Below are 14,319 nucleotides of genomic sequence, written 5' to 3'. Positions count from 1 at the left end.
ATGGACTGATATGGGTCCTGGGAATTAGTTGCTAATGCAGTGGGAGGATGGACTTTGGCGCAGAGAAAGGAAGCTATACATCCCCGCCCTCCCTGCGGAGAGAGATCTTGGAATGTACCCATGACAGCAAGCTGGGCAGGAATTTTGGCTTTGTAAAAACATTACATCTAGTACAAAAGACAGTTTTGGTGGCAAGGGCTCTGCCGTGATGTGTTACAATATGTCATCAGGTGCCCAACATGCATCATAGCAAAGAAGTGAGCGGAGAAAGTGTCAGGTGAGCTACAGCCCCTAGAAATGGCCTCTTGCCCTTGGGACTGTATTTCCATGCATTTCATCATGTACCTGCCCCCCTTCCAAAGGAAAAACAACCATTTGGGTGGTAGTAGACATGTTTTCCAAGCCCACTTCATCCTTTGCACTCAGCTCCCGTCAATGGACAAAATGATCGAGTTATTCCTATGCCACATAGTTCAGCTCCACTCATTCCGATTGAAGGTGGTTTCCAACTGTGGACCCCAGTTCATCACGAAATTTTGGGAGGGAGATGTGCAAGCTAGCTGTAATTGAACAGGGGCTCAGCTCAGGTTACCATCTGGAAACTGACGGCCAGAGTGAGAGGGTTAACAGTATTCTGGAATAGTTCCTCCGCTGTTATGTATCTCACCAGCAAAATAACTGGGTGCCCCTCCAACTGTTTGCAGAATATGCTTCTAACAATAGCATTCACAGTTCCACTCTTGCCAGCCCCTTCCAGGTGGCAAATAGCTACCAAGGCAAGCCATTCTCAGAGCTACCAGGGGAAGAGGACAACACAAAACCCACTGAATTATCGGATTGGTGGAAACAAATTTCAGAGTGATGGGTTACCATTCAATAGAATTTAATTAAGGCTAAAGCAGTGTATAAAGAACAGTATGACAAAAAGCATGGCAAATTGGACCCATTTAAACCAGGGGACCTGGTTTATATTTCCACTAAAAACCTTCCAAACAGCCAACTCTCTAAAAAATTGGGGCTGAAATATCTCGGACCATTTCCTGTTTAAAAAGTGATTAACAATGTGATAGTTGATGGAGATACAAATACGTCTGAGAGGAGTACCTGAAGAAGAAGAGACAGACTTAAAAGAACATGTAATAAAAATAATTGCTGATTTTTTGGAGGAAGATCCTGAAGGGACTAGACATATGTATGATTATAAGTATAGAGTGAATTCATCATATGCCAAGAAAAATAATTTACCAAGAGATGTGGTTATAAGATATATGACAAAAGAAATGGTGGGGAAAATCTTGAATAAAAATTTTGAAAAGACATTGACAGTGGGAGGAAGCAGAGTAAGAATAATGAAAGAATTGCCAAGACAAGTGATAAATGACAGGAGAACATATAACAGAAAAACTACGTGACAATGGAATGTGGTATAGATGGATAATACCTGAAAGTTTGAGCTTCGAGCTACAAGGAAGAAGGATTGCAATTACAAATACACAGGAGTTATGTAAATTTTATGAAGAGAATAAAGAATTTGCACCATAATGGATTACAAATTATTATCTTGGAATGTAAATGGACTAAATTCACCACAAAAAAGAAAGGCAATATTTCATTGGATTAAAAAACAAAACTGTAATATAATTTGCTTACAAGAAGTTCATATTAAACAAAAGGATTATATATTTTTATGGAATAAACAATTGGCACTGAAATTTTTTTCATTAGCTGAACAGAAGAAAAGGGGTGTGATTTTTTAGATTAAACAAGAATTAGACCCAAAAATAATATTTAAAGATAAAGATGGAAGATTTGTGGCAGTAGAAGTAATAAATGCGAAAAAAACCTTTATTATTGGGACTGTATGCACCAAATGGTGCAAAAGAAGTTTTTTTAAAAGACATTATAAAACAACTTGATGAAGTGACATATGACCAGGTCATGATTATGGGGGACTTTAATGGAACAATTCAGAATACATTGGACAGATCTGAGGGAAAAAATAACAATAAAGAAGGAAAATTGCCAAAATCCTTCTTTGAACTGGTTAGACAAGAAAACCTGGAAGACATATGGAGAAAATTTAATCCTGAAGTACGAGATCATACATTTTTTTCAGCAAGACATAATACTTTTTCCAGAATTGACATGTTATGGGGTACAAAGGACTTAGGCCTTATAACTAAGAAAATAGAGATCTTACTGAAGATAGGTGCAGATCATAACCCAATATTATGGATTACAAAATTGTCTAAAAAAATGAGAAGATGGAGATTAAATGAAGATTTACTACAAAATAAAGAATTACTGACATCTCTAGAAACTGAAACTAAAGCTTTCTTCCAAAAATTATAATAATGATATAGAATTTCAGATGGTGTGGGATGCTTATAAAGCCGTAATGAGAGGAATATTGATTACATTAAACAATAAGGACAAAAGGGCAAAAGAAAAACAGATGTTGGAAATTCAAAATGAAATAAAGAAAAAAGAAGGGGAACTGAGTAAAAGGCCAGGGAAAAAGAAAATTATAAGGGAGATTACAATATTACAAGCACAAATGAGACATTTGTTAAATAAGGAATTGGAATGGAATTTGAAAAAAATTACAACAGAAGTCCTTTGAGGGAGCAAATAAACCTGGAAAGTATTTGGCCTGGCAACTGAAGAAAAAGAAAGGAAGTAAAATTATTAATAAAATTGTGGTTGATGGAAGAGAGATGGTAGATCAAGAAGGAATAAAGAGAGAATTTTTCAAGTACTATGCTAAATTATTTAAAGGTGTTAAAGTAAAGAAGGAAAGGATGGAAGCTTATCTGCAAAAGATTAAAATAGCACCCTTAACTGAATATATGAAAAAAAATGAATGATTCAATTGAAAAAAATAGAAATTGAAGCAGCGATTCATGCAATGAAAATTGGAAAAACACCTGGGCCAGATGGATATGCAGCAATTTTTTTTTAATTTTTAAAGAAGAATTAGTACTGAAACTTCAAAAATTGATAAATATGATAAGAATAAAAGGGAAAATACCAAATACATGGAAGGAAGCTGTAATTTCTTTGATTCCTAAGGAAGATAGAGATGTCACGAATGTAAAGAACTATAGATCAATTTCATTACTAAATAATGACTATAAGATATATACAAGAATTTTGGCAGAACGACTTAAATAATATTTGATAAATTTCATAAAGGAAGACCAAGCGGGATTTCTCCCTAAAAGGCAAATAAGAGACAATATTAGAACTGTTGTAAATATTGTAGAATATTATGAAAGACATCCAGAGAAGGAAGTTGCATTATTCTTTGTGGATGCAGAGAAAGCTTTTGATAATTTGAACTGGGACTTTATGTTTGCAGTAATGGAGAAAATAGAGTTGGGGGGAAACTTTATAAGAATGATAAAGGCAATATATACTGAACAACATGCAAGGTTATGTATAAATGCAGATCTTACAGATGAAATGATAATCAGCAAAGGTACAAGACAAGGTTGTCCGCTTTCACCTTTGTTGTTTATAATGACTCTTGAAATTTTATTGATGCAAATACAAGATGATAAAGAAATAGAAGGGTTGAGAGTTAAAGGATTTACTTACAAATATAGAGCATTTGCAAATGATATAATGTTTATAAATGAAAATCCTACACAAGTGACACCTTTGTTGTTAGCTAAAATACAAGAATATAGAGAACTGGTGGGATTTTATATTAATAAAGAAAAATCAAAATTTTTATGTAAAATATGCAAGTAAATAAACAAAAGGTGTTGCAGAGACTAACAGGATGTGAAGTTACCTCTAAAGTAAAATATTTGGAAAAGATGGAGCTTGGAGAAAGTTTTATAAGAATGATAAAAGCAATATATTCTGAACAAAGGGCAAGGTTGTGTGTTAATGCAGATCTTACAGATGAAATGAAAATCAGCAAAGGTACTAGACAAGGCTGCCCGCTTTCACCATTGTTGTTTATAATGACTCTTGAAATTTTATTGATGCAGATTCAAGAAGAAAAAGATTTAGAAGGGTTACAAATAAAAGGATATACCTATAAGTACAGAGCATTTGCTGATGATATAATGTTTATAAATGAAAATCCCATACAAGTGACACCTTTGTTATTAATGAGAATACAAGAGTTTGGGGAGTTGGCGGGACTTTATATAAATTAAGAAAAATCAAAAATTTTGTGCAAGAATATGCAGGTAAATAGACAACAAGACTAACGGGCTGTGAAGTTACCTCTAAGGTAAAATACCTAGGGGTAGAGATAATAATGAAAAATATTGATTTGTTCAAGAATAATTATGAGAAGCTATGGCGTAGAATAGAGGAAGATATGCTAAAGTGGAACTAGCTCAATTTGTCATTGTTGGGCAGAATAGCTGCAATAAAAATGAATATTCTACCAAGGATAATGTATCTGTTTCAAACTATTCCTATTGTGAAAGATGCTAAACAGTTTGATAAATGGCGAAGGAAAATTTCAGAATTTGTGTGGGCCGGGAAGAAACCAAGGATTAAAATGAAAATCTTGACAGATGCAAAAGAGAGAGGTGGATTCCAATTACCAGATTTGAAATTGTATCATGAAGCAGTTTGTTTAGTATGGATGAAAGAACGGATAACGTTGTTAAATAAAAAACTTTTAGTGCTGGAAGGCCATGGAAAAAAATTCGGCTGGCATGCATACTTATATTACGGAAAAAAGAAGATGGATGGCCTTTTCTCTCACCATTATATAAGAAGTAATCTACTAAATGTATGGATAACGTATAAGAAATATGGTGATGAGAGGAGACCTTTGTGGATAGTGCCAGCTGAAGTGATAAAGATAACGGCTAAAACAGCCAAAGAAAAACGGCTATCATACAACCAGTTACTAAAAATACAAAGTGGAAAAATAGAACTGAAAACTGCAGAAGAACTGAGTTACAAATATGATTGGGTTCAAATGCAACAAATGAAAAGTTTGGTGGAGAATGATATTAAAACCGAAGGAATAAGGAAGGAGCAAACAGAAATGGAAGGAGTTCTGCTTGGAGATAGTGAGAAATTAATTTCAAAAGTATACAAATTACTTTTACAATGGTCTACAGAAGATGAAGTAGTGAAATCTCAAATGATAACATGGGCAATTAATGTAAATAAAGAAATAAAGATGGAATCTTGGGAATATCTGTGGAAGAATTCTATGAAACTCGCAACATGTCATAGTATTAAAGAAAACTGTTTTAAGATGATGTATAGATGGTATATGACTCCAAAAAAATTAGCAAAGATGAACAACAAGATGCCAGATAGGTGTTGGAAATGTAAAAAGCACGAAGGTTCTTTCTACCATATGTGGTGGACTTGTGAAAGGGCTAAAATGTTTTGGCAGATGATTCAGCAAGAGATTTCTAAGATTTTGGGATATGAATTCAATAAAGTGGCAGAGACTTTTCTGCTGGGATTACAAATGGAAAAATTTCCAAAAGAAGATAAAACGTTAATTTGGTACTTGCTCTCAGCTGCTAGGACATTGTATGCGCAGCTGTGGAAGCAAGAAAAAATACCAGAGAAATGGGATTGGATTACAAAAGTTATGTCATGGAGTGAAAAGGACAAATTAACAAGAAAACTAAGAGACTATGATTTGGAACTTTTTAAGTTGGAGTGGAAGAAATTCAGAAGATACGTAGAAAAAGAGTGGAAAATAAAAGGACATTGGACAATCTTTGATAATGATTAAGGTTTTTAAAATAAGAATATAACTTTTGGAGTTTTTTTGTTTTCTTTTAATAGTTAAGGGTACATTTAATATTTGCTTTCTTTAAGTAAATAACACTGGCGGGGGTCAAGTAACGGGGGGAGGGGTGGGGGAAAAGTAAGATATGGGGTAGAAAGGTTTTTCTTTTATTTTAAGCTTTTATAAATTGTAGATATAGTACTGCTACCATATGTTACTAATAAAAATTGTTTATAAACCAAAAAAAAAATAAAGTAAAATATTTGGGTGTGGAAATAACAATGAAGTATATTGACCTGTTCAAAAATAACTATGAAAAGCTATGGCGTAAAATGGATGAAGATATGATAAAATGGAATAAGCTTAACTTGTCATTGTTTGGAAGAACAGCTGCAATTAAGATGCATATTTTGTGAGAATAATGTATTTGTTTCAAACTATTCCGATTGTGAAAGACAGTAAACAATTTAACAAATCGCAAAGGAAGATTTCGGAATTTGTATGGGCTGGGAAGAAACCAAGGATTAAAATGAAAGTTTTAATAGATGCTAAAGAAAGAGGAGGATTCCAATTACCAGATTTAAGATTATATCATGAAGCAGTTTGTTTAGTGTGGATAAAAGATTGGGTAACGCTGTTGAATAAAAAAACTTTTTGCGTTGGAAGGTCATGGAAATAAATTTGGCTGGCACGCTTATATGTATTATGGGAAGAAAAAGATGGATAGTTTTTTCTCTCACCATTATATAAGAAATAATCTGTTGAATACCTGGATGAAGTATAAAAAATATGGTGATGAAAGAAAACCATTATGGATAGTGCCAGCAGAAGTGATAAAAATAACAGCTGAGACAGGTGAGGAAAAATGGCTGTCATACAATCAACTATTGAAAATACAAAGTGGCAAAATAGAATTAAAAACTGCTGTGGAGTTGAATAACAAATACAATTGGTTTCAAATGCAACAAATAAAGAGTTTGGTGGAAAACTATATTAAAATTGAAGGAATAAGACGAGAGCAAACAGAAATGGAAAAAGTTCTGCTTGGAGATAATAAAAAATTAATTTCAAAAACTTATGTTACTTTTAAAATGGTCTACAGAAGATGAAATAGTGAAATCTCAAATGATTAAATGGGCAATAAATGTAAATAAAGAAATACAGATGGATACATGGGAATATTTATGGAAGAACTCTATGAAACTTTCAACATGTCAGAGTATTAAAGAGAACTGTTTTAAAATGATGTATAGATGGTATATGACTCCTAAAAAATTGGCAAAGATGAATAACAAGATGCCAGATAGATGTTGGAAATGTAAAAAACATAAAGGTTCTTTCTACCATATGTGGTGGACTTGTGAAACAGCGAAAAAGTATTGGCAGATGAGCCAACAAGAAATTTCTAGGATCTTGGGATATGAATTCAAGAAAGCTGCAGAGACTTTTCTTTTGGGAATACAAATGGAAAAATTTCCAATAGAAGATAGAACTATAATTTGGTACTTGCTTTCAGCTGCTAGGACACTATATGCGCAGTTATGGAAGCAAGAAAAAAATACCAGAAAAATGGGATTGGATTTTAAAAGTTATGACATGGAGTGAGATGAACAAATTAACAAGAACTTTAAAAGACTATGATTTAGAAGATTTTAAAAGGGAGTGGAAAAAATTTAGAAGTTATGTAGAAGAGTGGGAAGTAAAAGGACATTGGACAATTTTTGATAATGATTAAACTTTAGAAGAAGAATATTAATTTTAATTCTTAGGAATTAAGGGTACCTTTTAATGTTAGTATTTTGAGTAAATAACACTGGCGGGGGTCAAGTAACAGGGGGAGGGGTGATTAGAAAGAAGCATATGAGATAGATGAAAATAAGTTATTAATGGAAATTATTACCATATGTTATCAATAAAAATTGTTTAAAACATAATAGATAGAGCTGGGTGTCATCTGCATATTGGTAACAGCCCAGCCCATACCTCCTGACAATCTAGGCAAGGGGGCGCATATAGATGTTGAATAACATCGGGGACAGAACTGCACCCTGTGACACACCACATATAAGCAGGTACCTTTGGGATGATTCCTCCCCTATCACCACCCTTCGTCCCCGATCTTGGAGAAAAGAGGCCAACCACTGTAAGGCGGACCCCTGAATCCCCACGTCGGCAAGGCGGCTAGTCAGTAGCTGATGGTCAACTGCATTAAATGCGGCTGACAGATCTAATAATAACAGCACTGCTGAGCCGCCCCGATCCAGATGTCGCATGAGGTCATCCCGTGACCTGGTCGAAAGCCGGACTGGAATGGATCCAGTGTGGAAGTGTCATCCAGGAATCTTTGTAGCTGAGTTGCCACCACCTGCTCTATCCACCACCTGCTCTATAACCTTACCCCAAAAGGGACAGTTTGATACCGGCCAATAGTTTGCCAATACGGCTGGATCTGCAGATGGTTTTTTCAAGAGGGGTTGTACCACAGCCTCTTTAAGAGCTGTGGGAAAGATCCCTTTTGCCAGGGATCTGTCAACAATGCCTTGTAGTGGCTCACATAGCAACGCCTGGCTAGCTTTTATAAGCCAGGATGGGCACGGGTCCAACCCTCAGGTCGTAGAGCGTACAGCAAAAAGGATCCTGTCAACTTCCTCCAGGCTGAGTGGGCTGAAGGAATCTAGAATTGGACTAGAACACGCGCTCGGTGCCCCAAGTTCTTTCACTGTATCAGTTATGGCAGGAAGGTCACGTCGGAGCGACGAGACCTTATCTGCGAAAAAACTCGTAAAAGCCTCACAGCCAATTTCCAATTTTCTAACGTTTGGTTTACCTTGCGGTAAACTTGTTAGTGACCGAATTATACTAAACAATTGTGCTGGGAGCAAGGTCGCAGATGCAATCTGGGATGCTAAGTAAGTCTTCTTTGTGGCCTGGACTGCCATCTCATATGTCCGCATAAATGACCTATAAGATGTTCTCGTAGCTTTGTCGTGAGCGCGTCGTCATTGTCTCTCTAGTTGTCTTAATTGCCATTTCATCAATCACAGCTCTGAGTATACAATGGATGAAGAGGATGTCGAGGAGCTGGTTATTCCAGATCTCCACCAGCTCATCCAGCAAGTCACCAGAGGGCCAGAGATCCCGTAAAGCCATTTGAAGCTGCAAAGGGTCCATCTGGCTTCACGGGTGAGCTAAAACTTGGATGCTGCAGGGGCAGCGCCTGCTGCTTCCTCGAGCCTCGGTTCCTCGCTCATGTTGCATGAGAGGTCTGGGTTGAGGGGAGGTGCTGCCAATGGAGGTTTGACTCAGTCAGGACCCCCCTGGTACTCAGTAAATAGACTTCAAGTTCTTGTAAAGTTCCATTTATTTAGAATCCAGGTAATTCCCAGGCATTATACCATTCTGAATTGCATTCTGAGTCTAATCTGAAAGTATGGAGAGGGACCCAGGGTGATATAGGGTTAAGAATTGCTAAGAACACACACACCCCTTTTCCCAGCCCCATGCAAGGACCCCCACTCCTGCCCCCCGCATGATGATACCCTTTTCACCTGCCCAGGACCCAAGCAGGTGAAGGGGGCAGCAGGGCACCTCTCAGCCACTCAGAGGCTGCCTTCCTTTGCATGTCACCACCACTTCTTTTACCTGCCTGGGACCTGGGCAGACCCAGCACTAGGGCTTCGGGCACCCCAGGATGGTACCTGCCCTATGCCACCCCACACCTGCCCATGGGGAGAACAGGCACGGTGGCACGGAAGGAAGGCTAGGTGGGCTTTAGCCAAAATGGTCCTGCACAGTGTGCCAATGGAGGTGCGGAGCACTTCTAAGAGTGCACTGTGGAGGTGTTCTCCTCCAAGTCATGCTCAGAGAAGATGCACCAATGCCTTGTCCAGCTGCCTTTGCTTTGAAGGTGAGAGCAGCCGGGCGGAGCGTGTTCGTCTCTGAGTTAGGCCTCCCTTCTGAGGGAAGTTCAGCTTTGAGAAGCTGTACTGATGCCCTGACTGGCTGCTTTTGCCTTGTAGGTGAGAGCAGCAAGGTGGAGCACATTCTCCTCTGAGTTGGGCCTCCCTGTCATCGGCAGTGACACTCCCTTGAAAGGGAAGCCCAGCTCAGAGAAGCTGTTCTGATGCCCTGACCGGCTGCTTTTTCCTTGAAGGCGAGAGCAGCTGGGTGGGGGCATGTTCTCCAAGCTGGGCTTTCCTTGCAAGGGAACCCTGCTCAGATGAGACCACATACCCATGTGCCTCTGAGCAGCACACCTAGTGACTTCCTGGATCACTGCTCTTGCAAGCGAATGACGGACATGGCTTTGAGGAGAAGTTTGAAAACTCTGAGGGAAAGCAATACAATTACAACCTTAGATCCAAATGTTCAGGAAAACTGCTGTTCAAAAGCACTCTTGAGAACTGCAGGGCAACTCCAGGGTGAAAGCATTTTCGGTGCCCATTCAACAAAATGAATGTAGAAGACCTAAGAAAATGCCAAGCAAGACAGAAGTGACAGCGATATGCAATGCAGAGCATTACTTTTAAATATGCACAAACACAGGATTTTCTGCCAAGCGTAGAAACAGCCTGTATCTAAATGATACAGTCCAAGAACAGATTTGCTTTTTGCGCGGATCAGCCCTGTACCTAAATATGTGGATGCTTCTTAGGCACTTTGCTGACTGCAGGAAACAGATTTTTGAAGGTATGTGAAGCACATGTGTTATGTGCCACAGAAGGATTTCATGAGCATAGTCCCCACATTGCTACAGACAGGGTTCAGGTTTTTTGAAGTTAAAATTGGAGACATGTTCTCTGTTATGCCTAAGATTTATGTTGAGAATTGACGAGTAAGAATTCCCCTGCATTTTCAAATGCTATATTTGCAGAGTTGAAGGCAGCAAGAAAAAAGGAAGACCCAACCTGAGATGGATTCACTCAAATGAAGAAGACATGGCTGTCAGTTTGCAAAACCTGAGCAAGGCTGTTAATGATAAGATGCTTTGGAGGACATTAATTTATAGAGTCATTATAAGTCCAAAGCGACTTAACGGCACTTAACTCACCTAATATATGTACATGGGTTCAAGGTGTTTGCTGTCTTTGTCTGAAGCAATAGAACAGTGGCGCCTTTAAGACCAACGAAGTTTAATTCTGGGTATACGCTTTGTCTTAACAGTGCCATTGGCCTCAAACTTTGTTCTCTTTACATGGGAACAGTCATGTGATATGCATGTGGTATGCAGTTTTTTGGGTGGAAGGTTCACTTCTGTGGCCTGTGAGACAGTCACAGTGCAGCCCAAAACAGAGTTACATCCTTCTAAATCCATCGACGTTTAAAAGAGTGTATTAGGACTGGCCTTTAAAAAAGCCTGGCGGATGAGGCCGCCAAAAGGGCTGTCTCTAAATATAGTTATAATTTATTTGATTCATAACCCCAGGCAGAAAACTCAAGGATCATTCATTATAGATTAGATTAAAGGTCTGCTTCTTCTCTGCCATAATACTTGTTTAGTGCTTCCTTGGCCTTTAATTTGAAATTATTCTATGCCTTATAACATTGGTAAGGAACAGGGAAAACTTTATATTGTAGTCAGTCCCTTTGCTCCATGCCTGAGTACACTTGTGGACATCATGGATAATCAGATCTCTAAAGGAATAACAGCCTCCTGTGAAATTACAGTTGCCTGAGGATGCCACTGTGATTTTGTACCTGAAAAGCTGGAGTCTGAAAAATTCAGTGTCCAGGTTACCCATATGGACACTGAAAACAACAACACTGGTGTGGTTCTGAGAAAGACTTGATGTGCATACGCATATATGTGCAGTGAACATGAATCAAACATGAGTCCTGCATGTATGAAAAGAACCCCACTGTATCCTGACTGCAAAAAGACAGCTCAAAAGGATAGTTTTGTACAGAGACAGCCTCTTCCTCTGAAAATAGGTACTTCTGTTGTACATCTGTATCTGGAGTGGCAGAAGGCTCCTACCATGCCCAGTCTAATAGAAAAGGGGCACCCAGCATTGTAATAGCCAAAACAAAAGCAAGAAATGCATGGGTAGACCATCAACAATGTGAATGCTCTTTCTGATATTTATAAGCAATTAATCATGGGATAAATACAGATATACAACACAATAACTGGATTGGTAGTCACAATTCCAGACACAATACCAGAGGCAGTTTGGTCTAGTGATTAAGTGTGCAGACTCTTATCTGGGAGAACCAGGTTTGATTCCCCTCTCCTCACATACACATGCTTAAGAGCAGTTCTGGGAGAGCTCTCAACCCCACCTACCTCACAGGGTGTCTGTTGTGGGGAGGGAAAGGGAAAGGAGATTTGTAAACTGCTCTGAGACTCCCTTGAATAGCAAAGGGTGGGGTATAAATCCACAGAAGAATTATACAAGAAGGCTCTCAATGTCCTTGACAACCATGACAGTGAAATTGCTGACCTTGAGCCAGACATCCTGGAGTGTGAAGTCAAATGGGCCTTAGAAAACATTACTAACAACAAAGCGAGCGGAGATGACGGTATCCAAGTTGAGCTATTCAAAGTCCTAAAAGATGATGCTGTTAAAGTGATGCACACATTATGCCAACAAATTTGGAAAACGCAACAGTGGTCACAGGATTGGAAAAGGTCAGTTTATATTCCAATTCCCAAAGAAAGGTAATGCCAAGGAATGTTCAAACTATCACACCACTGCACTCATTTCACATGCCAGCAAGGTCATGTTAAAGATCCTACAAGCTAGGCTTCAGCAGTATGTAGATCAGGAACTACCAGAAATTCAAGCAGGGTTTCGGAGAGGTAAAGGAACGAGAGATCAATTTACTAACATTTGCTATGTTATGAAAGTACAGGTGTATCAGAAAAACGTCTATTTCTGTTTCATTGACTACACTAAAGCTTTTGATTGGCAAGTCCTTAAAGAGATGGGAGTACCAGACCACCGCACATGTCTCCTGAGAAACCTGTATAAGGGTCAAGCGTGCTCATTTCTGAACTGCATTTTTCTAGACAGAGAGCAGGTCACCAGCTCTCCATTTTTCTCCCCCCTTATTTATGGCCAGTGGGCAAGTAATAAATCCATCTGACCCTAGGATGTTTATGCTACAGACTGGCTGATGTTACCTTCAAGTCGCCTCTCCCACAGGTTCACACAGACAACCCTTATCTCTTCCCAGCGTAGTGTGAGAATGTTTGATGTTTCCAATAGTCTAAAATTCCTTAGTAATAAAATAGATAGTTGTTTAGTAACCTTTGAACCTATGACTCAAGTATGCATCTGTATGGTAACCTTTGATGATATCCTGTCTAGCAACCATGTAACTGTTTGTATGTCATTACTCCCAAGGCTTGTGTCCTTGGTATAACTCCTGAGTTTCTAACAGTAAACCTACTTTTGATTTAAAACAAAGGACTGGTTATCAAAGATTTCAGGTTTTCACGGCTGGTAACATCATTAGGGTTTGTAGAATCTTTCGGGATCAAGTGCCGTGTTCTACTGGAGAAAGTTTTTCTTCCAGACGTTTCGTTCTCAGCTGCGGAGAACATCCTCAGTGGCGTTGCAGCCGGAGCAGGCGCTCAGACCTTCTTGGCTGCTGTGCATTGAGTCACAATGCACAGCAGCCAAGAAGGTCTGAGCGCCTGCTCCGGCTGCAACGCCACTGAGGATGTTCTCCGCAGCTGAGAACAAAACATCTGGAAGAAAAACTTTCTCCAGTAGAACACGGCACTTGATCCCGAAAGATTCTACAAACCCTAAAGGACTGGTTATTACGCTTGACAATAAGGATCAAGAAACAACTGTCAGAACGGGATATGGAACAACTGATTGGTTTAGAATAGGAAAAGGAGTTCGACAAGGATGTATATTGTCACCCTGCTTATTTAATTTATATGCCGAGTGTCAGAACTTGAAGAACTTCAAACGAAACTCATTACTTTGTTGCAAAAGTATAAGATGTTTATTGAGAACTGTGTTCAGGGAAGGCACAAGTTGACTCTGATAACGGGCTCAGCGATTGATACATTTTTATGCAGTTGTAACAGAAACAATAAAACCATTTCTCACACTCTAGGAGACAGTTGTCTGTTCCCAGGGTCCCTTATCTCCATGGAGGAGGAAGGAGCCCTGCTGTGATGCTCTGGCCGGCTAGCTTCAAGGACACCTGCAGATGTTTTCCAGAGGCTGTCACCCTTCAGTGGTTACAGTTTGTTTGAAATGCAAAGCCTTTAGTTGGTAGGCCTAGCTACAAGGACATGGGATTAGTAGGCAGTTACAATATGGAGTCAGTTAGGCTAACATTACCAAGCTCAGCATACACAACAGATACAAGTTCTGACACTGAGTACATCATGGGAAATCAACCCTGACTGTTCCCTGGAAGATCAGATGCTGAAGCTGAAGCTCAAATACTTTGGCCACCAAATGAGAAGGGAGCACTCACTGGAGAAGTTCCTGATGCTGGGAAAGACAGAAGGCAAAAGAAGAAGAGGATGGCAAAAGAAGAGATGGCTAGACAGCATTACTCATATAACTAACACGAATTTGAGCAGACTTCGGAGGATGGTGGAAGACAGGAGGGCCTGG

Source organism: Heteronotia binoei, chromosome 7 (genome assembly GCF_032191835.1).
Source record: "Heteronotia binoei isolate CCM8104 ecotype False Entrance Well chromosome 7, APGP_CSIRO_Hbin_v1, whole genome shotgun sequence".
NCBI classification, from domain to species: Eukaryota; Metazoa; Chordata; class Lepidosauria; order Squamata; family Gekkonidae; genus Heteronotia; species Heteronotia binoei.
Note: the sequence above shows the minus strand (reverse complement) of the source record.